General features: G+C 39.5%; 1 long non-coding RNA gene across 1 annotated transcript; it reads right to left on the bottom strand.

Annotated features, from left to right (window-relative positions):
- Positions 1–16013: 16013 nt before the first annotated feature.
- LOC118707684 lies at positions 16014–25113 on the bottom strand. The gene is made up of 3 exons (XR_004984358.1): positions 25101–25113; positions 22781–22784; positions 16014–16248 (listed from the first exon to the last, which is right to left on the bottom strand). It is a non-coding gene; the product is annotated as an uncharacterized LOC118707684 (long non-coding RNA).
- Positions 25114–26413: the final 1300 nt, after the last annotated feature.

The following is a 26413-nucleotide window of genomic DNA, read 5'->3' as shown; positions in this document are numbered from 1 at the left end:
CTCTTTCAAAATCCTCCCTCCTTCCCCAAAAAGGTTCAAATTCTACCAACTCTGGTATTGAAATTTGCCTGTAAACACTTCCTGAATCTCTCAGACCTGGAGTCATTGTTCACTGGCTTTTATTGTTTGTAGAACATGTCTGTTAATTTGTTCAATAACTGCCTTGCAATATTTTCTTTGCTAGCTCTCTTGACCCAGTATTATCTTTCATACTGATTAGTTTTATGTTAATGTCACCTATCCCCACCGAGAATTTTAACTCCTTGAGAACAAGAACTGTTCATTGTACTTGCAGATGATCCCACTGTCAGCTGCTTTCACTGAGGAGGCTCTCCAGAAATGAGTGCTTTATTTTCTTTTTTAAACATATGCTTTCTACGTTTTTTCAAAGAAAATAAAATTGGGCTGTCATTTTTAAAAAACTATTTCCACATCTTTTACTCTGAATATATATTTTAAATGTAAGATTTATATTATTTTTTTAAATGAAAAGTTAATAGAGCACATTTGTTATGGGGGTGGTGGTGATAATGGTGATACATGGCAAATCTACAAGTTAGGAATAATTATTATCAATGTTCAATGAGCACTTCCTATGTATCATGCTGTAGTATACTACAAAATAACACATTTGATCTTTGTCCCTAGCTCCTGGCACAGAGCTTCAATAACCCTTGGAATTTTCTCAGTGCAAAGAGTATGTTTTGTTATTTACAATGAACTTCTTTTCACCATCCCTGCATTTATGCTAATGAAATTATTTAAGACAGGGCCACTTGGCTGGTGGCTGGGGAAAAAAGTTGAAAATTTCAGCCCCATCCCTCAAACACTGAGGAGAGAAAAGAGGCTGGAGATAGCATTCAATCATGTGGTTAATTCTTTAATAAACTATACCTATACAATGAAAACTCTGAACGGTTAGCAGTAAAATGGGCCCAAGTGTTAGATGGGTGGAGTCAGACCAGACCTCCATTCAGCAGCCTTAGTACTTGAGTTCTGCCTAAGAAAGAGTTCAGAGCTAAGACTTACACTAAAAGAGAAAGTTAAGTTAAATTTGGCTAGGTAGCTCAGTTGATTAGAGCATTGTCCCAATAAGCCAAAGCTGTGGGTTCAATTCACAGTTGGGCCAAGAAGTAACCAGTGAATGCATAGATGAGTGGTGTTTCTCTCTCTCTCTCTCTCTCTCTCTCTCTCTCTCTCTCTCTCTCTCTCTCTCTCTCTCTCTCTCTCTCTCTCTCTCTCTTCCTATCTCTAAATTAATAAGGTAAATTTTATAAAAAAGAGAAAGTTTATTTAGAAACTCACAGAGGTAGAACTGAGCCATAGAAGAATTGGACTCAGGAAACAAGTTATAGAGGGGAAAAAAGAGGGGTGGTGTGGCAGGGGTTTAGAGGTTAGAAGGAGAGAGGCAAGGAAAACTTGCCTGGGAAAGGAGGTGGGGAAAGATGGGAGAGGGTAAGAGAGAGAGGGGGGTGGGGGGGTGGGGGGGGCACGCGCTGAGCTGGTCCTCTGTCCTAAGCGCTTTTAAAGATTGAGATTTTAGAGGTGGTCCAAGGAGAGGATTTCAAAAGAATATTAATCAGCTTGCTGACAGGTTCCTAACTGAAATCCTCTTGTTTACCATACTTAATTCAAATTAGGCTAAATTGAACATCCTAAGATTTCCTTCCAGGAGCAGGTTACTCTGAATCTCTTTGTAGGAAACAGTGGAGGGTTAAAACTTCAGAGTTCTTTGTTTCTTAGTAAACAGCTTAAAATCAGTATCCCAAAAAGTAGGTTCAGTGTGGCAGACTTTTGGTCCCTTCACTTTCCCCATCCCACCTTCCTGCTTCCTGAGATTATTTCCCAAATTAACTGCCTACATTTTTGCAATCTCTGTTTTTCAAGGAAACCTGGTGAAGGCAATATACTGTGAACTTCAGCCAGAGGGATATTGATGATACCTTAAAGATAAAATGGCACCATGGTAAATGGTCTCTCACAGAATTTAAAGCTCCTACACAACTCTGATTAGTAGTGAAACAAAGTATGTTGAAACTAATTAAAATTGTTTCACATCATGGAATTTTCTGAAAGGGACAACCTTGAACTAATAACATCTGAAATGATGAATGGTATGGCAACTGAAAATTAACTTCAGTAAAGAGTGTTTATTAGAATTTGTGGAAAAATTAACAGGAAGAGACTTTAGAATAGATAAGATATCCTTTTATGTGAGTTTGGAATGTATTTGATTTGAAATAAAATTTCAATTTTATTTTATTCTAAATCTGAGGTATTTAAATGTGAAACTTCTGATAGGCGTTATTTAGCTGAAGAAGACTAGAGGCCATATCATACTAATATTTGCATTCTTGCCATTTGGTGCCTGATACATAATAGACATTTAAACAAAAATGTGTATTGAATAAATAGAATCTTAAGATTGGCAATCAGAAGTTCTAGGGTTGAACTGAGGCCACAAAAAAACAACAACAAAACAAACAAACAAACAAAAAAACACACACAAACATATGCCCAGGGTTTTATCCACCCCTCTACCCCCCAACCAATGACTATAGCCTTATTTGCAAAAAGGGTATTTTGTAGATCCCTAGCCTCTTTGGCTTGATTTGGCTCAGTAGGTGGAGCATTGGCCTGCAGACTGAAGGGTCCTAGGTTCAATTCCAGTCAAGGGCTCATGCCTGGGTCATGGGATTGATTCCCAATAGAGGGCATGAAGGAGGCAGCTGATCAACGATTCTCTCTCATCATTGATGTTTCTGTCTCTCTTTCCCTCTCCCTTCCTCTTTGAAACCAATATATATATATATATATATATATATATATATATATATATATATATGTATATATATATATATGTATATATGTATATATATATATATATGTGTATATATATATATATATATATATATATATATATATATATATATATATAATTTTTTTAAGAGGTCTTTGTTGAAGGATTTAGAGATAAAGAAATCCTAAATTAACAGAGTGGGCCCTAAAGCCAATGGCAAGTGCCCTTAGAAGAAGAGAATAGACCCAGAGGGAAGTCCACATGCAGATGGAGGCAGATATTGGAGTTAGGCTGCAATGAGCCAAGGAAGACTTGGAGATGTCAGAAACTGGAAGAGGCAAGACGGGTTCTCCCCTAAGGCTCTTTGAGACAGTGCAGCCCTCCAACACCTTCATTTCAGATGTCTGGCCTCTGGAACTATTAGGGAATACATTTCTGTTGTTTGAAGCGACAAAGTTTTCGGTCATTTGCTATGACAGCCCCAGGAAACACATACAGAGCTATTAAAATAAAACAAAACATACAGATAGCAAAAGCTACTGAAACAGAAAACATGGTTTCAACCCTAAAGCCATTTGACAAATATTAATTGAGAGAAATACTGGGTGCCAGGTATTCCTCTAGGAAAACATCAGTAAGTAAAATAGATCAAAGACATCATAGGCCAAAATTTGAGATCTCTGCACTTATGATCCTTACATTCTAGCTATATTCTGATAAAAGAAATCAAGTTTTTTGAAACCTGTTTACCCTTTATGAACATGTGTTTGTGTTTGTACCTGTATCAGAACCAATTATTAGACACAGGTAGTGGTAAAGACATCACTCAGAGAATAAAGATTGCATAACAACTTGGAAAGAGCTTACTCCTGATGGAGATGCTAGTCTTAGATTTCCAATAAAAGGCATGATTTAAAAAAAACATATTTTTATTGATTTCAGAGGGAACATGGGAAAGGGGGAGAGAGATAGAAACATCAATGATGAAAGAGAATCTTGGATCATCTGCCTCTTGCTCACTCCACACTGGGGATTGAGCCCACAGTACCTGAATATGCCCTGACCAGGAATTAAACTGTGACCTTCTGATTCATATGTCGATGCTCAACCACTGAGCCAAGCCTGCTGGGTAAAAGGTATGATTTTTTAAAATATGTATTGTATTGATTTTGTTTTTTTAGGAGAGTAAGGGAGAGGGATAGAAAGCTAGAAACATCATCAAGCTAGCATGAGAGAGAAGCAGTGATCAGCTGCCTCCTGCACACCTCCTACTGGGGATGTGCCCACAACCAAGGTACATGCCATTGACCACTCTATCCATCGAGTCAAACCAGTTTTGGCAAAGGTATGATTTTTTAACAAGGAAAATGGAAGGAAAACATCCAGGATTTTATGATCTCCAGATTTCTATTTAACCGATGGGATAGGTTGGGATTGTCTACTTGGCTGCAATAGAACATTGACCTTCTGTGAATACGCACAAACGATTTTGCTAAAATGGAGCAGTATGAAATTTAGAAAAAGAATAAATAAATGAAAATTTTTTTTCTTAAATTTGTTTTTCCACACAGTTTGTTAAAATATAATATTTCTTAAACTTTTGACAGTTATCATTGATTATCTGCCAGGGAGGACTAGCCAATAACAAGACCAATGAGCATGTAATAGACCACTATTAAAAGACAGGTTTGGTTCAAAAGCTGTGTGTGTGTGTTTGGATTTTGTACTTATGACTGTGATATTCTATTGCCTTTCATATTGTATGAATTTAATGATTTCATTCAATATAAACGAAGATAGCTAAACATACAATTTTGTGCTAATGTATTATTTATGTGATTGAAGGAAGCTATACTAGTAATTCATCATCTTCTGGAAAAAGCACTTTGATTTCCAAGTGCTCTAGTACTGCACCAATTCTGAGTCCTACTGGGTTAGCATCAGTCATCAAGTAGAGCAAAGCTCTAAAATACTGGAAAGACAAAACATAAGGTGAGAATCAAATCCTATAAAAATAATAATTCAGTGCTTACAGATGAATCAGAATATTGTTAACATTTTAACATGATAGTATTGAATATAAATGTATCTAATATGAATTTGACTTGGAAAATACACACACACACACACACACACACACACACACACACACCCTTTTAAATTGGCACTTGACATTAGGATCATTGAGGGTGAATCAATGGATCAGTGTGAGATAGGAATCTTTGTCCCTTCAGTTCCCTAAATCCCTGAATGCTTTATTGTGTGTGTGTGTGTGTGTGTGTGTGTGTTTGTACTGAATTTAATATAATTCTTGTATTTAACGGTACATGCTTTTTCTTTAAAAAAAAATTTTTTTTTTTATTGATTTCAGAGATGAAGGGGAAGGGAGAGAGAAATAGAAACATCAATGAAGAGAGGGTCATTGATCATTCCCCGCACTGAGAGCTTGTGTGTGTGTGTTTGGATTTTGTACTTATGACTGTGATATTCTATTGCCTTTCATATTGTATGAATTTAATGATTTCATTCAATATAAACGAAGATAGCTAAACATACAATTTTGTGTTAATGTATTATTTATGTGATTGAAGGGCATGTGCTCTGACTGGGAATCGAACCATGACCTCTTGGTATATTGGTCGACATTCAATCACTGAGCCACTGTGGCTGGGGTGGTATATGATTTTTCATATAAAATGTCTCCTGATCCCAAGTAACTGGCTTTTTCTGAGGCCTCTAATTGTACTAAATTTCTTAAAAGAATGTCTTTAAGGGTAATTTAGGGGCTTTTCATAAGTAAATTGATGCTGGAATTTCTGTCTCTTAGAGAATCTAAACTTAAAAAAGGAAGAATCTGTTGAATAATACTATATTGAATGCCAGTGTAAGAAACATTCATACCTGTAGAGAATTTTTGTGAGTTTATATGAGCCAGACTGTCTTATATACCTAATGTTGTCTCACTATCTTTGGTATTTTCATGGAATTATCATGCCTATGTGAATTCCCCATGTACATATATTAAACTTTGATTTTCTCCTGTTAATCTGTCTCTGCTAATTTGATGTTAGCCCCACCTAGAAGAATTTAGAAGTTGGGAGGAAAAGCATTAATAACTTTTTAGCCCCCACATACCAGATAAGGAACAGTTAGAAATTGGCCTAGTTAATTGTACATGCAGCCAGAGTAGAGAGACATCATTTTTGTATGTCAAGAAGGGCTGGAAAAGGTCACCCACCAATAACTCCATCATTGTTTTGTTAAAACACCTACAATTCCTATGATTAGAGCCATTCCTTTTGTTTTTCTGCAAGGCTTACTCCTAAAATGTGCATAGATAAAGTTTACAGGATCAGAAAACAAAACACCAACAAAACACAGACCCAGGAACTCCAGTATGAGCAAGACTGCATAAGTAAGCCCCTCTCCTCTTCAATTACTGAAACCCATGCAAAAACCTTCAAAAGGCATCCCCATAGGTTCTATCCTCATTAAAGAAGGAGACTATGATTCATCGACTCTAAAATAAATAGAGCAACAGAGAGGGGGCAGCAGCTGAAAAAAAAAATAAAGGGAAGGAAAAAGCAAGGGATTAGTTTTAAAAAATCTATAGAAAAACAATTCTCAGAAAGCACTGCCATACGCTTGCTGAAGGTGTGGGGCTTATCCTGGAGTGACTATGGGCAACATAGAAATGTCACAACTTAATACAAATTGGAGTGAAGATACGAGTTCGAATAGATATGCCAATTGTCCCATCTACGTATAATAACTCTGATTCAAATGACATCATTAAATGCTCAGTAATTAAGTAATAGACAAAAAACACATCATTTTTAAGTTTGTTATTGTTGACAGTATTACAGATGTCCCCTATACCTCCCCTCCCCCTACATCTCCTTTAACACATCTTTATAATACAAAGAGAACAGTAAGAAAGGTGATATTATTGATTTAAGTTGGGTGGTAGAGGAGAGAAATGGAATGGGGGAAGGAAGAGGAAACACTATTTTTATTATTTCCCCTTATTATTTTCATAGCAGAGAACTATTGTACACTGACTAAATGCATTAATAAGGATAATTACCAGACCAGAACTGCAATCCTTTCTAGAACTCAGTGCAACTCTCAGAGATCAAATGAAAGAAAACAGACTTCCTTAAAGAAAGCCTTTAAAATATGTAAAAACAGGATATGTGGGACAATATGACAAAACCCAAACTGAACATATATGCCATCTCAGTACACATAAGTGAGCTTAACCTGCATATTAAAAGAAGTTTAGATTAGATTGACTTGTAAAGTAAATACAAACCATATGTCATATATGAGACATACCAGAATGATTTAGGATGGTCAAAAATAGGAATGGCTCCCAGCTGCCGGGCTCAGTGGTTCAGCATTGACCCACGAACCAGGAAGTCACCTTTTCAATTCCTGATCCTGTTTGATCCCCAGGAGGAGGCTTGCAGGAGGAAGTTGATGTTTCACTTCCGTTGATGTTTCTATCTCTCTATCCCTCTCTCTTTCTTTCTCTGAAATAAATAAAAACATATTTTTTTAAAAAAATTTAAAAATATATATATTTTATTTTAAAAAGTTTCTGATTCAAAAAAGGCCTTCTGTTGTTTATGCACACCAACCGAGCAGAAGTATAAATCAGGCTTTTTGCAAATCTCCTCTGTCTTATTTTTTATTTTGTCTTGTTATTTTCCTTTAGGCTTTTCAGACAGGAGCCACCTCTGCCAGTTGTACAAATGCCCCAGTCGTTTTCACTAGACTAGGCTGTACAGCTCTTCAATACTCAGTCTTGGCTTGATGATGTCTATAGCCCTTGCTAGAAAAGTTTGCAAAGGTAGCATTGGATGTAGAATTAAGTTGTGTTCTTATTCTAGGATTGTTCATCCTATTTTTTTTTTCTTGTAATTTGCCTGTTGTTGTTGTTGCTGTTCTTTTTAAAAAGAGATTTGAAAAAAAAAATTTTTTTTGGCATCATTTAAAATACAAATATGACTGGTGGGTACAAGGGGTTACTTAACCAAAAGCGACTGTGAACAATTCTGTAATGTGGAAAATATAACACAAGGAGTAAAATTTAAATATTTAGCACACAATATAGTTTAGGCACCACCCAATCCTTAGGAACTCTTGACTGAATGCTAGGTCTCCTATCTGTGCCAGGGTTAACCCTTTAGTAGCTGATTCTGGGACTTTGAGGAGGAGAGGCTAATATGACTAGAAATTATAATATGTAAAGGGCTCATAGCCATGGCTAGTTACCAACTGGTATTTAAATATCATAATATTGTAACAAATTGTGAGTACTGGCTGAAACTTAGCCCTGAAGCCTAGATAAATGTTGTCAATATTTACTCCTTTGAATTGGGTTTAGGATAGCATTTTGTCTATACCTGCTTTGCAGATGGGGACCGGGGAGTCTACAAAATCTCCCAGATGTCTATAATTCACACTGGTTGTGATCCAGTGATTGTAGGAGGAATAATCTCCAAAGAGGCAACATGAACCGGATTAGTCAGGACTGATATCTGAAGTCCTTGTTCTGTTACAGAATTTACTAGGCGACTGGGAAATATGCAGGAGTACCCGGAGACACAGGAAAAACCCATTTATTTTCAGAAGTTTCACATGTGCTAGTACCGTGACTCAGGGGTCAGTTGTCCAAATCCTGAGTCTGACAATATGGAGAAAGCTTTCTCTTTACACCTTTTGGTTTCTTTGTTCCCCAAATAGGGATCAGACTTCTGGACCTTTCTCAGGCTTTGCAAAAAGCCCCGGGTGTTGGGATGGGGGTCGTGAGACCACACCTAAAGGCCTGGCCTGGCACCAACACTGATAACCCCCTCTGGGGTTGTGTATTATTCATGGTTTATGGCCTCTGAAAAAGTAAATATTTATGTAAATAGGTCTTGCAAAACCAGATACTTAAGGAAGGGGCACTGACTAGACTATAGGCTATCAGGAATATGCATTAGGGTTACAGAGTCAGGCTGCAAGCACCCCCCTTTCCCCCAAATGTCTTATTTCCTCATCAGTTCCAATACTATTTCTAAACAATAATTAGTTGTGCGAGTTCATCCATCTACTTTTGTATATAGGGTTATCAAGGTAAAGTCACAAGCTACTTAAAATTTTTATTTAAATTTATTTTTAGAAAGAGTCAGAGGAATGGAGAGGGAGAGAAAGAAACATTGTCTTGAGAGCAGAACATCTAATCGGCTGTGTTCTGCATGCATCCCCACCTGTTGCCAGGGATTGAGCCTGAAATCCAGGCATGTGTATTGACTGGGAATTGAACCAGCAACCCTTTGGTGCACGGGATAACACAAAATCAAGCTATACAAACCAAGGCACAAGCTCCTATTTTAAAAAGTGCAATCCCCTGATGTGGGACACACATAGCAAATTCCTGAAAGAAAATACCAGGATATTAATGGGTTTAATAGCAAAATCTGAGTTTAGTTTTTTAAATTCAAAGGAAGTGAGTAATTTGGATTTACTAGTAATGGGCCATGAGCTTTCTTCTTTGAAAAAGGGGCGGTTAATGGCAAAATAGCACTAGGTGTTACCAGTGATTGTTATCGGGTTAACTATTAACTATCTTATACCCAAATATGTAAAAGAAGTATATGTCTATTAATTTTACTTTTTTATCCAATCCCAGAGGTCCCTCGATCACCATTTGCTTTCTGCTGACTCACTGATCCTCATTTGTCTCCTCCTTTGATTGTAATGTATAAAATAAGGTGCAAAACTGCCTTTCTCCGGAGCGTATTACAATCCCTTGTGATTTTGATTCCCAACCATTGTTGTCAGATTGGCTCAAACAGACTCATCAAAATTCTTACAGATTTGGATGTTTCTTTCAATGACAAATAGATTCTGGAGTAGATTCTGAGAATCTGTCATGCTTTCAAGCTGATTAAAATGTACAGTGTGCCGTGCACATAATACTCAGCCATGTATGCATTTTATGTTCAGTCATGTATTTAAATTACTTCTGCTGTGCCTTTTCCCTGAAGAAATTTCTGGTTTCATTCTCATTTTGCTGTTGTTAATATTGTTGCAAATAAAAAATAATGCTATTCAAAACTTAGAAGGGTGCAGGGAGAGGGAGGGTTTCGTCACCTGCCTTTCAATGCCCTGTTCCTAGATCAAAGGTTGGCAAGGGTTTTTTTTGTTTGTTTGTTTTTTTCTTTTCTGTAAAAAACAGACAGTCAATATTTTCGATGGTGCAGGCAGTCCGTTCTCTGTCACAACGATTCAGTTTGCCAGTGAAAGCGGCCATCTACAATACACAAGCAAAATGATTGTGGCAGTGTTCCAACACATTATTTACAAAAGCAGGTGGTGAGTTAGGCCTGGCTTTAGTTTGCTGATCCCTGCCCTGGAGGCAGATAACATGCAAGATTGTTTTATTTACCTTTATTATCAAAGGCGATATCATTGTAATTAGCTACTTATTAATAATAGGAAAGGGGCAAAAGGAAGGCCAGACATCATAGGCATGTCATGTGGGCAGCTTCACCAGGAAGCTGCCATTTCAAAGGGGAGATGGGTATATGCACAGTAAAGTCAGGATGGCTAGGGGAGGGTGCCCGTCAGTCATACCTGGGAGCAGAGGTTGTTGGCCAGAATGGGTGTGGCAACTGCAAGCCTGCAAAAGTTTGGGAACACATAATCCCCTAAACAAAAAAGCTTGCTCTGTTGTTGTGCTTGACTTTGGCTCTTTGGCTCCTCCTTCTTTGCATTCCCCCATGTTTCTTCCATAGCCATGTGGCCCTGTGGGCTCCACATGCAATGGACTGATGGACTGCAGCAGGAACACAAGCTAAATTAGCCTGATGCTGAATTGGACACTGCTCCAACATAGAAAGGAAACTCTGGACACGGGCTTTGGTTTTAACTTTGCTGAAGCCCCAGCTACACTTCTTTCATGACTAGACAAAGGGAAATGGAACTTTGGAAACTCAAATTTATATTTTATTTATTTTTATTTTTTATTTTTTATTGATTTTTTACAGAGAGGAAGGGAGAGAGATAGAGAGCCAGAAACGTCAATGAGAGAGAAACATTGACCAGCCACCTCTGCACATCCCCCACCGGGGATGTGCCTGCAGCCAACGTACATGCCCTTGACCGGAATCGAACCCGGGACCCTTCAGTCCGCAGACCGACGCTCCACCACTGAGCCAAACCGGTTTTGGCTGGAAACTTGGATTTAATTCCACAAATATAAAGCTGTCTACAATATCTCATGCTCCCATGGGGGCCTCCAGGAATACTTACTCTAGCAGTACCTCAAGAACCCCACTTCCACCAGTAATAAAGGGACCAAAATTCTGCCACCCTGAAGATTGATTTTATGCTGTTTATTAGAAAACAAAAGACTCAGAAAGAACCTTTGACCCTCCCCCGCTTTCCTGCCCCAGAGATTCAGAAAGAGAAATTGACTTCAGGAAGGAGAATTTAGGGTGCTGCCTTAGCCTAATTTGAATCAAGTATAGTCAACAAGAGGCATTCAGGCAGGTGCCTGTTAGCTGGACACCCTGCTATTCTGGCTTCTGTAAACATTTGCTTGCTTAAATAATAAGGGAAAAATAAGACTGCTCCCCATTCTAGAGAGGCCATAAACTATGCCTCAAACAGAGTTGTCAGTACTGGCTCCAGGCCAGGCCTTGAGATCTGGTCTCAAGGCCTGTCCCAGCACACAGGACTTTTTCCCAGAAGGTCCAGAAGTCTCATTACAAATTTGGAAAACAAAGAGCTGCAAAACATATAAATAAGAGAGACTTCCACCATATTTGGCCCCAGAATTTGAGAAGCAAGATTTCCTCTGAGCCCGCTGGCTCTAGCAAAACAGTACTCCAAATTAATTTGACTTATTGATTAAGGCATCTTCTGATTTACAATATAACACAGATTATAACTTGGTTCCCCTGTGCCAGAAACCAATTTCAGCATGTCAGCAGGGCTGAATCATCTGGGAATGGCTAAAGGCATTTCCCCAAATCTGAAAAGGATACATAAATTGATTGCTTGCTGCCAGACAGATGAGGGATCTCAGTCTACATGTTATTGCCTCCTGTTGGCCAAACACCTGAACATCAGAAGGCAATTCCCCACTCTGACAATGGATTCTATACCTAACCCTACCCTTTGATGTGTATCTTGCCTTAGGACAAATTGTGTTAATAAAAAGCAAGGGGTCCTAAGACAAAGAGAACTTAGTTCCTTTAGCTAAGTCTTCTCTGAAACTCCTTTCAAAATTATGTTTCCTCTCTGAACTCTCGATTAATTTACCCACAGCAGATTTCTGAATCCTTCTTGATGCCGGATACCGGCACCCCTGAATTCATTGGAGATATACAGTTAAGATCCTTGACTGATGCATAGAAGGTCAGTTCAGCTATGCTATTCCCCAACTATCCCCTGCTATTCCTCACTCCAAAAGAGTAACTCAGTTTATTTTGTCCAGTTGAAACTCAGGTTAGGACTAATATTCAGCTGGGCTCTTAGAAGCTTAAAGACTATCAATTTTAAAAAGTTATAAAAAATATATATATATTTTTTTAGAAAAATGAAGCTCATGACTATGATGCATATATAAAATAGGCACATATCAAATATTTTATTTAACTCATTAATTAATGAGGAACCAATAAGATTTGCAACCAGTTCAAAGGAGAATCCAAAGGCAATGCACATACGTGGGCCATCAGGAATGTTGCAATACATTTGAATTTGCTTAACTGGTGGTAAAATGTCTTCTGCCACAGAAAGGGAGGAGAATTCATTGAACCTTCCTCAAATTCATTTGCATATTTGTGGGCAATAATTGTTTGCATCTTCCCCCCCCCCCCCTTATCTACAACCTACAGATTTGCATAGAACATCAACACAAAAAAAGGTGTAAAGACCCCATAGAATCAGATAACCTGGAGTAGTATGCTGCTCAATGCCTCATTTCCCACTGGAAACATTTAGTGATATTTTTGGTGTAGTCCTGTTCTTTGAAATTTTTCTCTACAAAAGAAAACCTAAGCTTGGTCCCTATGGCTCAGTGGTTGATTCCTGGTTTGATTCCAGGTCAGGGCACATGGCCACATTGTGGGTTCAATCCCAGTTGCAGGGGTCCTCAAACTTTTTAAAGTGGGGGCCAGATCACGGTCCCTCAGATTGCTGGAGGGCCGGACTATATGAACTACTAATTCCTACTGTAACACCTCGGCTGCGCTCACTGCCCAAAAAACCTGGCGGGCCGGATCAGACTCCTCTGCGGGCCGCATGTGGCCCACGGGCCGTAGTTTGAAGACGCCTGCAGGGGGTGTGCAGGAGACAGCTGATCAATGATGTTTCTCTCTCATCGATGTTTCTATCTCTCTATCCTTCTCCCTTCCTCTCTCTCTCTAAGAATCAATAAAAACATTAAAAAAGAAAAGAAAAAGAAAACCTAATATTATATTTGTATCTTCAGGGTTATATAAAATGGAAAATGCAATGTAGTGTTTGCCTCCTGCATCTGTTTGCCAAAAACAATCAAAATAGGACAACAGATGGGCTGAGTAGCAGCAGATACTTGAAAGCTGTAGAAATCAAATGGAAGGAAAAGTAAACTTTACAAAATGACCTTTGCTTAATCATTGTCTTTATATTGTGTTTCACATTGTGTAAAATTTTAAGAGAAATATAGGAAATAGACCGAGCTGTCTTTTAAGCTATAGAGACAGTCCTTGGGTTACGTCAAACTTGACGTATATAGTTTCATGGTTACATCACCATCTCCCATTTATTTATTTATTTATTTATTTATTTTTTAAAATATATATTTTATTGATATTTTACAGAGAGGAAGGGAGAGAGATAGAGAGCTAGAAACGTCGATGAGAGAGAAACATCGACCAGCTGCCTCTTGCACACCCCCTACCGGGGATGTGCCCGCAACCAATGTACATGCCCTTGACTGGAATTGAACCCGGGATCTTTCAGTTCGTAGACTGATGCTCTACCACTGAGCCAAACCGGTTTCGGCCCCATTTATTTATTAAAAAAGAAAAGAAAAGAAAAGAAAAAGGTCTGTCATTCCGACATATGTACATATGTGCTTTATGTTTTTTATTATTCATTTGCCACAAGTAAAGGTTAGGAATTTTTATCTTTATTTTAATTTTTATTTATTTATTTATTTATTATTATTATTTTTTTTACTGTTTCTCTTCATTACTGCTGTGTATGTGCTCCATGTAAGTGACTTATGTAGGTGCTTATGTAGGTGGGTTCCAACTTATGGCCAAAATCATGTTACATCACACCCTAGGAATGGATCTCTGACGTAGCCCGTGGGCCTACTGTCCTGTTTTTATTGTAGACTGCAGGAAAGGGTGTGACCTTTGGGGTCAGACTTGACCTGGGTTCAGCAACCTCGGTATCTAGGTTCTGGCTAGGAAAGAATTCAAAGCAAGACCCAAACTATAAGAGAACATTTTGGTAAATCCCAGAGGCAGAAGAAGTAATTCCTAGAAGGGCTTAGGAAACAAGTTATGGAAGAGCCTTTGGAGCTTGGGAGTGAAGAAGCTAATGGTAAGTGCCTGGGGCAGGGAGGGGAAGGGAAAAGGGAAGGGCAGGAGCATGCTCTTAGGAGGGAGAGCACACTGGGTCCTCTGTCCTAAAGGTTTTAAGGGTGGAGATTTTAGGGGCGGTCCCAGGAGCTGATCTTAATAGAATATTCAGCAGTTTTCCAGGTGTATCCTTTCAGGGTCTATGTCTCCACTGATTGATTGGCTGGCACCAATCAGTGATTATTCAATGTAGCTGGTCCTGACTCAGGTTTTATTGCTTTTCTGAGCCTGGAGTTGAGGCTTAGGTGTTATCTCTAAGGAGGAAAGGTCAAGGGGTCACCCTGGGGGCAACTTGATTGATTGTCCATTGTTTGGCACCTGGCACTTTCCTCCCTGCTGACCTGTACCTGGCTCATTGTCCTTGCTCTGCTCATGCGTGTGTAACTGCCTACCACATTTTCATTTCACAAGCTTTTCAACGTTTCAGAACATCAGTGATCTTGGAGCCCTGAATCAAAAGCCTTGGAAAATAATGTGAAAACATTAATGACAATTTTTCATGGAGGAATTAAGAGACACTCACTGTACTGCATCCCATCCAGCAATCCCTCCTAGCAACCCTTTTACATGCCTCTCTCTCCACCCTAATTTCTGCTATGGGTCAGCTACTGGCCAGGAGCAGGTCTGCCTCAGGCTGGGCTGTTGTGTGTGGGTTCCTGATTTCCTGTAGGAGAGATTTCACAATACGAGTCCAGATGGATTTGAAAGTATGTTTATTAAAGCTGGGGACAGTGGAATAAAGAAGAAACAATAAAGAGAGCCTAAGCGATGCTCTGCTTTGGCTCTAGAAATGTTATCGAAAAGAAATGAGCCAAGGTGGGGCTGCTTCAGCTCACTGGAAGTCAGAGAAAAGGGGGCCTTGGAGATAGGATCAAAGGTGAGCCTGGGTGGAGCTGCCACTGTCCATTGTTCTCCTGGTTGTGAGTCCTTAACACATGTGTCAAACACAAGGCCCTCGGGCCAAATTCATCCCTTCAGGCCTTGCAATGTGGCTGTCATCACTGCACTCCGCTGCGTTTCCATCACAATGACAGTTTATGACTGTTCAGTAAACCATTCGGCCCGCGATTAGGATTTTAAATTTTGGCCCCTTCTCTGATTGAGTTCGACACCCCTACCTAGAGTGAGCCTGCATTGAGTATTTGTCCTGAGGCCTTTTCATCTTTTCCTTTTCTGCCAGAGATAATCTTAGGGGATGGTTTCAGTACAATATCCATCCGCTTTCTGGGTGTATTATATATATATATATTTTTTCTTTTTTTTCTTTTTATTGATTTTTTACAGAGAGGAAGAAAGAGGGATAGAGTTAGAAACATCCATGAGAAAGAAACATTGATCAACTGCCTCCTGCACACCCCCTAGTGGGGTTGTGCCCACAACCTAGGTACATGCCCTTGACCAGAATTGAACTCGGGATCTTTCAGTCCGCAGGCTGACGCTCTATCCACTGAGCCAAACAGTTTCAGCCTGGGTGTATTTTTAATATGCTAATGCATCAAAATGAGAGTATAGGGGAGTTTTGGATTATTCTTTGGTCTGTTGTACTGTAGTATTGTTTTACTTTTATTTTAGGTCTGTCTGGTATTAATGAGGTTTTTGTTATTTGTCCTTGGGTGTAGCTGGCACCCATGGCATTAATTGGGTGTTTGTTCTCTATTTTCCCAGGCCAGGGTGATTTAAGCTATGCATTTTCTGATTAGGGAGGAGGGTATAAACTCTTTGCTCTCAAGTGTGCTTGGTTAGGGAAGGGAAGGTCTTGTGATTCACAAGCTGTCTGTAAGTTGCCCAAACCGTTTAGCCTTGTTTAATTTTCTTATTTCTGTTACCCCATTCCACATGCCAGGAATTCTCCTAGCTCCTGCCACAGTTCTACTCCTAATGGTTGTTCCCGAGTCTCCTCTCTCACTTAGGCTCTAATGGAAAGCAATGCTTTTATTTCTACCTTTAAAGATATAAATAATGGACCTATGGCAACCTTTTAAATACTTTCAGAACATCTAGATTGGCTCTTTCTACAGTTGATCTAATTATTCATACAAAAACATCATAATTACTTTGTGTCTTTTTTATAAACTTTATTGAAATATAATTTACATACTATAAAGTATATAATTATCTTAAGTACTTATATGTGCAGTTATGTGGGAAACTATTCTGCACTCTTTATGTAATAATAGATTAATTATAATCTCTATGATAACTTTATAAGGTTGACATCATCCTTATAGATGAGAACATGAGGCTTACAAATGGAAATAATTGTCTCTGATTCACCCAGCTAAGGAGTAGAAGCACATATTAATCAATCCCGGGTCTGTGTGGGTCTAAACTCCAGGGCTATGCATCATACCACCCAGTCTTTCCCTCCTTATTTTTCCATAGGTAACATATTCTCATTGTATGGGATTCAAAGAGCACAGCTAAATAAAGAAAAAAAAATCACTTATTATTCCATTACTCAGTTCACCAACTATGATCATGTTGGTATATACTCTTACATTTGTTTCCCTGTTCATGTGTATCAAGCACGTGTGACTTCATATCCTATATATCATATCCTATATGCTAAGTGTCCAGATGTCTGGTATTCAGTTCAACCAATCAAAATGTAATATGTTAATGATATGCTAAGGCCGCTCAACTGCAAGCTATGATATGCACTGATCACCAGAGGGCAGACAGCTGGCTGGTTAACCAATCGTTATCATGTGCACTGACCACCAGGGGGCAGACACTCCAACCAGTAGGTTAGCTTGCTTCTAGGGTCCAGTGATCTGGACTGAGTGAGATGGGCCAGAGATGCCCAGAGTTTTCCCAAGGGAGGTTTCTTCCCAGCTGGCCAACCTTCCATATCCCTCCCTCTTGCACGGGTTGGGTCCCTCAGGCTGGCCTGCACACTCTCGCAATCTGGGACCCCTTGGGGGATATTGGAGGCTGGTTTCAGTCCAACCCTGCAGGCCAAGTCAAGGGACCCCACTGGTGCATGAATTTATGCACTAGGCCTCTGGTATATATATATATATATATATATATATATATATATATATATATATATATATATATATGTCAGTTTTATAGGTAGTGTCATACATCTATATTTTTTTCAAATAAAATTATCTTTCTCTGACTTTCAACCTACCAGATTGTCAGGAAATCCTTGTAAGTATTGGAGATCCTGATCTTCCTTGGGATCAATGAGAAAAATGGGAGACTTATGCACTGCTAGAAAGTGGAGGAGACCTTTGATTTCCAGTCCAGCAGGGCAGTCTTCCTCACTGCTCTCCAGGGGATCAGGAAGGCAGGGACTTGACTGCTTCAGGGCCCAGAGGAGCACACAGTCTTGTCCTGGATGGGAGGTCAGTGTTGGTTTGAGGTTCCTCTGCGATCTTATACTACCTAAGGGCACTGTGAGGCATGGGGCCCAGGTTCTCCAGTTCAGCGTGCACTGCTCTCCCATTTAAAGACCACTCCCCTTTATCTGACTATCAATCTTTCCTTTAATTCCTTCTCCCATAGTATAATCCCTTTTGCTCAAGTTTTAAAAGCAGGAGTTCAGAAGGAAACTATGAGGACATGAGGCTTAGAAATAGAAATAATTGTCTCTGATTCACCCAGCTAATGAGTAGAAGCACATGTTATTCAATCCCAGGTCTGTGTGTTTAAAATCCAGGCCTATGCATTGTACCACCCAGCCTTTCCTTGCTTATTTTGTAAAAAGGGAAAATAAAGACTACTGAAAATTATTTTTCCGATTATTTATTGTTATTACTAGAGGTCTGGCGCATGAAATTCATGCACTCAGGGAGGGTCCCTTAGCCTGGCCTGTGCCCTCTAGCAGTCCTGGAGCCCTTGGGGGATGTCCAACTGAAGGCTTAGCACTAACGAGAAGGTAGGAGGGCTCCTGCCACTGCTGCTGCTCTCTCCAACTGTGAGCTGGATTCTGGCTGAGCAGCACTTTCCCTGTGGGAGCACACTGACCACCAGGGGGCAGCTTCTGTGTTGAGCATCTGCCTCCTGGTGGTCAGTGTGCATCATAGTGACCATCGTTCTGCTGTTTGGTCGATTTGTATATCTGCCTTTTATTATATACAAAATCAGAAAAACACTCTAGCGGCCTTTTTAAAAAAATTAATTTTGACAATATACATTTTAGCTAGATCTCCTTTCTTATTGATGAATTTTAAGAATTTTTTGTATATTTTGGATATAAGTATCACATATTTGGTTTGCAATAATTTCCCCTCATTCTGTCATTCATTTTATTAGCAATATTTTAATAAATCCAACATATCAATTTTTCCTTTCCTAGAGTGTGCTTTAACCCCAAATCATATAAATTGCCTTCTATATTTTCTTCTAGAAAATTATAGTTGTGCACACTTTACTTTTAGGTTTGTAATTCATTTTGAGTTAATTCTTGTGAAATGTGTGAGTTAATTTTTCTGAAAAGGTATTATCTAGGTCCTAGCACCATTTATTGAAAAGCTGTCCTTTCTCGTTGAATTGCCTTTGAGCTTTTGTCAATAATAAGTTGACTAATATTTGTGTGGATCTATTTCTTGGCTCTCTATTCTATTCCATTGATCCATGTGTCTATTTCTTTTTTCACTAACAACATGCTGTTTTTTGTGTGTTTTTTTTGTAGCTCTGTGAAAACCCTGAAATTGGGTAGTTTGAATCTTCCAATTCTGATCTTTTTTTCTTCTTCTGGTATTGTGTTAGTTATTCGAGGTCTTTTGCTTTTGATATACACACTGGAATCTGTCCCTTCACATTTACAAAATAATTGCTGGAGTTTAAAACAGAATTGCATTATACCTATAGATGAACTTGGGAAGAAATGACATCTCTGGACAGGGTTGTCAAGCAATGACCAATGAGTGTTGCCTTGATAAATGCCCAAGCTTCCAAAACCCTCAAGTAGGACTTCTCTGTGCATGTTCTACAATGTCTCCTAGAGATCCCAGGTAGCGTCAAGCACTGGTTGCCCACAGTGGCAACTTCTCATCAAGACATCCTTTGCTGGCTGTCTTCTCTCCACTGCTCATGTCTGCAGTTCCCTACGGATTTGGGTTGATTTATTGAGCAGGGTGATCTGTTTCCCCAGGTTCTTGTCCCGATGGATTTGAAGAAGGAAGCCACGGACAAAAGGAGATAGGTGAAAAGTACAGAAACTTGATTGCAAGCAGACACTACCTCTAAAACCTAGTTCTAAATTCTAAGCCTAAGACTCTGTCCCTCCTAGATGGACAGAGGGGCCCCTGAGAAGGGTGACCACCACTTTCTTTGTCTTGAGGCATTAAATAGGTTGCAGTTCTTTGTCTGAACCTGACCCCTCCTTATTGGTCATTCTGTTACATAGAATTAGTTTGCAAAGTTCAAAGCCCACGTGGTGCCCCCTATTTTCTATCTTACTGGTTGGAGTCACTTTTGATTTATCTTATAGCTCTTCCAATTGTGCTGGCAGAGAAAGCCTTATCGTATGGCCCTCCCAGCAACTCAGGTCAGGGCTACTTTTGGCCTAACTTACGGTCACTTTAATTGCTCAGGCCAAAGATACCCCTGTCTTTGGTTTATGGCTGTCTTAATTGCACAGGACAGATATATTTCTATTTTCCTGTGGCATTTCTTTATTCTCTGTGCAAATAAGATAAACACCCTGGCATCTTCAAGTCTTCATTATGTATTCCTACCCCCTTATCTCTCTGGCTCCCTAAACCTGTTTAATTAAGCTAGCTAACTAACCCTTTCACTACCAGTGTTTCTTGTAATCATCTCCCAAATAAACTAGTTGTTCTCAAAATTTCATCTTAGTTTGTTTCGGAGTATGTGTGTGTGTGTATGTGTGTGAGTGTGTTTGGGGGCATTTAAACTGAGACAGACCTGTGACAGCATTGGCATAGTAAAAGACAGGTTCAATAAAGAAACTCCATTTCCTATATGTTTCCAGTTTCCCATGTAGGGTCAGGCTTAATCAATCTATATAGAAAACCTAGTCAGGTAGCTTGAAATCTACTTTGGGTGTTCATATTTATTCTTTAAAAGGTAGAAAACGAGTGCTGCTCTCAAAACTGCTGTCTCTCCAGGAGGAAAATAAAAAGGAGAAAAATGAAATGCATTTAATTTCAACAAGCATGCATGTGCATGAAACTGTTCCACAAAGTAGCTGGTAAAAGATGTGTTGCTATTTTAAAGTCAGAATATTTGGATTTGCTTCAGGCGGCTTTTAGTATGTAGGGTTTTATGGCATATCATTTCAGGTTAGAAATTTATGATTGCCAAGTGTACTGTGGTTTCAGTCTCCTCCGTCCTTTCATAAGTGTGTAGTACACAGGTACCCAGTGTGGGAGATGTGGGTTGGGTGGGAAGGTAGGAGGAAGGATGAAAGGTACCAAGAAAACAGGTCCAACTCTGTCTTCATTTATAACAGCCTTCAAAGCAGGCCTGCATGCTCAGCACTGCAGAAACACCAGGGATTTGTTGGGAGTGAGGGGGAAAGGGGGAGGAATCCTTTGGGAAAACAGTCCTTGAGGAGAGAAATAGCTTCATAAAGAAATGATGCAAACACTGTCCATTGCCCTGCCAGCAACTTCTCTCTTTTTTTGCAGTTGTAGAAGGAAAACATCCACCACACTAAAGCCTCAGTCAGCTGTAAAAACAATGTGTTGTAACCTGATATTTATTTTTGTGAAAATGGAGCCGCATCCCTAGCAGTCCGGATTCTGCAGCCTTACAAAGCCCCCAGAGAGCCTTCTGTGACCTTGGGGGAGGGCAGACCGCTAATGAAACATCCTCACTTTCACAATTTAATTTTTCTTCATGAACCCAAGCCAGAGTTAGATGAGTTTCCATCCAGCTTTTGGCGGGGAAAACAACAACAAAAAAATGAATTAATGAAGCTTATCAGACAGTCTTTAAAACATGTAACATCAGCCCTTTATTATGATATAATATCAGCCAACACTCGCTTCATTTTCCCTGGGAGGAATTGAATTGGAGATGCTGATCATGGGAGAAGTAGTTTGTTGTCTCACCCACACACTCAAGCAATTTAAATCTGGTCTCTGAGAGACTTGACATCATAAAGGGAAATTGTGTTCAGGTCTTCTAATCAATGAAAACATTACCTCAACACTGCTCAGCTTACTCACTACCATGATTGCTCCTTTTCCCTGAAGCACCAAACTTTATGAAAGAGAAATTATTGTTCCAGTGCTCCACCAGCTAATATTTTCTTCACACTAAGATCTGGTCTCATAGACACTGTTCTTTGGAAGGTCACCAAGGACCTCTTCTTCTCCAACCATTAAGAATTTTTTAGTCTTGATGGCAGCACCACTGGATACCACCTACCCATCTCACCTTCTATTTAGAAGCCTAGTTTTCTTGCCTTTTGTTGACATGGCACTTCTATCTTCTCTGTGCATCCTCTCATTCTCTGTGGTTATTTTTCTGGGCATCCTCTCATTTTCTGTGGTTATTCTCAAAATTTTTTTCTTCCAACCTCCCATTCTTTATATTCAATCTCTCAACACACATCCATTTCCATATTTTCAGCCATTACCTCCCTGGTACCTGGAGGGTCAGCACAGTCTTGGCTAATGACTTACCCCTGAGGGTGGAATTCCCCAGTGCAACATGGTGAAGCAGGACATTAAAAGGAACTTGCCTACCTAGTGACTTTGCTGTAACCACCATATCTGTTTTGCTCTGCCCACCTCCTGATTTCTTCTACATGCTAGAATAAACCATTGTTATTGTGGATTTTCTGTTATATGCAACAGTATCTTATTTACGTAATAAAAAAGGCATAATAATGCCTTTTCATAAAGTCAATGTAAGGTTTACATGACATAATATAGGTCATGTACCTAGTTCATGTGCCTAGCCAGGCATAGCCTAGGTGGTCAAATGTTATAGATATTATTATTAGCTCTGTGCCTACATTTTCAGTGTCACAAAGCATCGTGCTACAGAATTCCAGCTATGTTCAAAACAAATCTCTTCCAAAACCAACTCCTACTCATGATTGCCTTAGTCTTTGGTTTATGACATGCCTAATCTCTTATTAATCAAGGTTTTGATTCTCCTCATTCTTTTCCTCCTAATATTGAATCAAATTCTAAATTCTATTGATCTAATCCTTCAAATTTTCTTCAATTAATTCTCTCACTTTTATATCTCCTTCGCAAACTTCCTAGGTGAAACTTCCATTGTTACCTACCCAAAATATTGCAATCATCCACTAAGTTGTTTCCCTACTTCCTGGATACCTTCCTACTCCTAGTTATCTTATAGAAACCCTGACATGAATTTTCTAGAAACACTGCTCTAATCCTGGTACGTCTCTGATTAAAAACCAGAGTGGCTTGTCATTACCATTGGGTTAGACAACACACTCCTCAGCCTGGCACTTGAGACCCCAACCTATCTTTCAACCCTCATCTCCACCTTCTTTTGTGCCAATCAATCTAATAGACTCTTTGATTTCCTTCCTCCTTTCCTCCCTCCCTCCCTCCCTCCCTCCCTCCCTCCCTCCCTCCCTTCCTTCCTTCCTTCCTTCCTTCCTTCCTTCCTTCCTTCCTTCCTTCCTTCCTTCCTTCCTTCCTTTTCAAAACAAAACTTTTTGAAAAGAATATGTTTGTATTGATTTTCTTTTTTTAGAGGGAGAGGAAGGGGGAGGGATAGAGAAATGGAAACCTCAATGAGAGGGAAACCTGGATGGGCTGCCTCCTGCACACCCCTCACTGGGAATAGAACTGGGAACCTCTTGGTTCATGGGTGGATGCTCAACCATTGAGCCACATTGGCTGGGTCAGTTTGCTTTCTCAATTCTGTTACTTGGCTCATGTTTTACTTACCAAGAACGTTCTCTTCCTACTCTATCCGCTAAATGTCAATATCTTTTGTAACTTTAAAAGTCTACAGCAGTACTGTCATTCCTGGAAGTCCTCCTTCCAAAAGAGATGTGATTTCTTCTTTACTCTGAGCACTTTGTTCCTCTCTTATGATGCTCATGCTCTACTGCTTTACCGAGGTGCTTCTTAAATTCCAGGGAGCATCATAGTCATCTGGAAGACGTACTAAAATGCAGATTTCTGGGCCCAACTCCCAGAGATTCAGCTTTAGAAGATCTGGGGTGGAATCTGAAAATCTGTATTTCTAGCTACATCTCAATTGATGCTGATGCTGTTGTTCTGAGGACCACACATTGAGAACTGCTTTCTAGTTATGGGGACTCATTCTCCCTCTACATTGTAAACTTTTTGACAATATGGCTTATTCTAATCTTTGTATTTTCTGAAGCTCCCAGCACATACTTACATATTTATTTAAATGAAATTGAATAGAACAAGAGGCCAAATTTCTGCTTTTGAAGTTGGCACTGACCCTTTGGAATTACGTTCAATTGTTGGCCTCTATCACCCAGAAAGAACACATTTAAGTGCTTTTGCTGAGAGCACAGCCAAATTCCTCCTGGTCTATGCTGTCGTCCTTTGTCTGGCTAGAGAAGTGGGATGTGCTAATAGAAATGGCAGGCACTGAGGGCAGTGACAGGCCAGGAATTCAGGAAAAGCAGTAGTTGAAGGGCTCTCCCAAAGGAATAATATGAAAAAAGTTCAACAACTGGGAATTTAAGTATGAAGATTGCCATAGCAAGGCAACAACAGATTTCAAATCTCTAATCGTACCTGGAGAGAGGCAGGTAAGAGTCCCCTCCACACACTTATTCCCTTTTAAGCTTTTAATGCTTCAGAAGCAAGTCACTCTGAATTCAAATTATGCTTCCAATTACCCTTCTTCTTATTCTCAGAATGTTCTTTAGAACTAACATGGTGTTTAGGAAAAAAAAATAATTGCAGCTTTTCTTGGTTTGGAAATGTGGGAACTGGCTATTCTGGCAAATTCATGTCCTGTTTTCCTCCTATGTGTAGATAACAGATGATTTTTCTCCTTCTGCTGTCTATTCACTTATGCAGTCAGAGCATATTTTCAGGAGAGTGAAAGGAAATTTTGCATATGGGAAGTGTTGTTAAATGACAAGAAAATAAAGAACAAGTCAGCCAAAGGGAAAAATAACAAACATGGCAGCCATCCCCCAAAGACCTTTCCTCTTAACTTTCATATTTCATCTCAATATGTCTCATGAAATAAGTCTACAGGAAAAAAAATGAAGGATAGATGGAGAGCTTTATAAGAAAGGATCTATATCAAATATGGCTATTTCTTATTTTAAGGAGACAAGTTTATTAAACCCAGATGGAGCATTAAAAACGTCACACCTATACATCAACATTTTCCAGCTGAGGCACAGATGGCACCTTTTCACGTGCACCACATGCCAACATAGTTGGTGCATTCAGCTAATTTCCCAGCCCCATCATGATTCCAAATTTACATGGAAGGGGGCATGTTGGTTGAGTTAACCCAGAGACCCTCGGGAAACTGCGTCGTGTGGGGTCTTGACATTACTATTTTATAATATTTTCTTCCTCAGGGAAGCAGATGGGCTTGCCAGACCCTGACTTTTATCTACTGTTTTTGAGTAAGGTACCCCAGGGCTTCCTGCCCTTTCCAAAGGCAGGCCACAGACCTACGGTGATGGAGAGAAGCACGCTATACCTGTAGACCTTCTGCTGAAAGCTCTTGTTCATTTCAACAACCTGTTTCCTTGTTTTTATTTTTTATGTTCCTGGAAATTAGAGAGACGTTTATCTTCTTTTGTTTCAATAAAGTTAAAAATTATGATGGATGTCATGAAGGGCCCACAATTTATGTCCTGAGTAAAAAAAACCCCACAAACAAAGAAAAAAACTAGAGCGAAAATACACTGTGACCACCACCAGCTTCACCCTCACCTGACTGTTGGAATGGATGGCCTGGGGACAGTAGCAGAAATTCTGCTTCATCCAAGAAAATTACTGTGGTCTTCTGGGGGCAACATACCTGTTGGAGGGCCCAGCAGAATCCCATTCAAGGAAGGCACCAGGTAACTACTAACTGGGAAGCATTTATAATTAAACTAAAGGGAGAATGGAATTGCTTGCCAGCCTATCTTGTGTTGTCCTGCAATGTCTGCTTTGCTGTGATAAAAGAAAACTGGCCAGAGAACATACCCTTGGGCTCTTCACAGTCTAGCATTTATTTGCCACTTTAATTCTTGCTTCCTAGGCTTACTGATTTCTCTGGCAGTGATAGGCACTTACCATTTTCAATAATTCACAGCTATTCTAACCTCTGGCTGTTAACAAAGAGCTGTCAGTTATTTGAAAAGCACTGTCTTCTCATTTCTCAGCCCTTCCTATACCCATGCCCTTCGTAGTGTGCTCTACAGCTTCCACCGTCAAGAGGTTGAGCCTATTTCCCTGGCCTTTGATTCTGATTTAATCCATGTGACTTGCTTTGACCAATGGGATGTGGACAGATGTGACTAAGCAGAGGCTTGAGAAAGAGCCTTCATGTTTCCACGGTAGTTTGGTCTGCTGTGTCCATGCCCAGTTATCCAGCTACAGAATGAGTGACATACAGAGCAAAGATGAGTTAATACATTTGTTTGAGGCAGATCAGCAATTTCAACTTTCCCCACCTCGTGGAACACATAAACTAATTACTAAAGTTCTGTGCCACACCAAAAAATTACATTTTTGCCAATCTGACAAAAAAAAATAGGTATAATTTTGATTTATTTATACCAGACAGCTATTGTGTTGGCTGTAAATAATTTTATTTATTTATTTATTTTTACCATCTAAGGGAAAAGAGGTCAGCACTCCTGACTAAATAGTACAGATATTGAATGTTTTAAAAATTCTTGCCACACACTGGTTGAAAATCACTGGTGTAGATCAACTAACAGCCAGCAGATTCCCTTACCAATCCTTTTTTTACTTTTCAATCCATTGTCCAATTCTAGTTTTATCTCCAAGGTAATTCTCAAGTTTGCACACTTTTTCTCTACTTCCACAGTCATCCCCTT

The sequence above is a fragment of the Pipistrellus kuhlii genome, unplaced genomic scaffold, assembly GCF_014108245.1.
Source record: "Pipistrellus kuhlii isolate mPipKuh1 unplaced genomic scaffold, mPipKuh1.p scaffold_m20_p_6, whole genome shotgun sequence".
Classification (NCBI taxonomy): domain Eukaryota; kingdom Metazoa; phylum Chordata; class Mammalia; order Chiroptera; family Vespertilionidae; genus Pipistrellus; species Pipistrellus kuhlii.
Note: the sequence above shows the minus strand (reverse complement) of the source record. Positions and strands in the feature narration are given on the sequence as shown.